Consider the following 923-nt stretch of genomic DNA (forward strand, 5'->3'; position numbering starts at 1 on the left):
TGCATTCACTGGGAAATGAGGAAAGGATAAAAGATGGAGTAGAACTGTGTGGAGGTCTCTGAGGTGTCTAACACAGCTTGTGTTGTCATTTATGCCATCTTGCTCACCTCAAACATAGGTGTGTCTGTCTCACATTGGCTTCAGTAAATCACTGCTACGGGTGCCGTGCTCGTTTCTGTCGAGAACACAGGGAGGTGCACCCTGGTCAGGATGGAGTTTGGCGGCCATGCAGGCAGCGCCCCCTGCGGGCCCGGACGGCACTGCGCCTCCGCCCCGCCCTAAGCAGTTCGTGCCCGGCCGCAGCCCTGGCTCCTCTCCCTGTGCGTCCACGGCGCAGTAATACACCGCCGCGTCGCCGAGCCGGGGCCGCGCGAGCCAGAGAGCGCTGGAGCGGCGGTCTGCCGACACCGACACCTGGCCCGCCTGGTCCCGAATCTCCTTCGAGCCCTTAAAAGCGCTGACGAGAAATGCGGGTCCTCGGCCCGGGAGCTGACGGCACCAGTGGATGTAATCTCCGGCTTGTATATTGGGGTGTGAGCAGGTGATGTTGATGCCGGTGCCCTCGCTGGTCTCTGCCAGCTTTTGCTGCACCTGGGCTCTGCTCACAGCCACTACCTAGAAGAAACGAAGAAACAAAGTCAGAAAATCCCTTTCCTCCTAATGTCACAGGGATCCAATCCAGGAGGTGAATGGAATGAGAGCAAAAGGCCGTACAAGAGGCAGCAGCGAGGGGAGTGATTTTTAAAGGAATGGAATAGCGCAGGAAGAGAGGCCGGTCGGAAAGGATAGGTAGCTTGGGCTCGCAGGAAGCAGTTGGGTTGAATGAAGCGGGGACTAGAGAGTACCACGAGATCTGAAAGAAGCCGGAAGGACAGAGGCGAGGCCGGCGCCGGCCCCCAGCAGTTCCCGGCCCGGCACGGCCC

General features: G+C 59.3%; 1 pseudogene; it reads right to left on the reverse strand.

Moving 5' to 3' along the window:
- LOC109365175 lies at window positions 1–657 on the reverse strand (annotated as a pseudogene).
- Window positions 658–923: the final 266 nt, after the last annotated feature.

Source organism: Meleagris gallopavo, unplaced genomic scaffold (assembly GCF_000146605.3).
Source record: "Meleagris gallopavo isolate NT-WF06-2002-E0010 breed Aviagen turkey brand Nicholas breeding stock unplaced genomic scaffold, Turkey_5.1 ChrUn_random_7180001957575, whole genome shotgun sequence".
Lineage (NCBI taxonomy): Eukaryota > Metazoa > Chordata > Aves > Galliformes > Phasianidae > Meleagris > Meleagris gallopavo.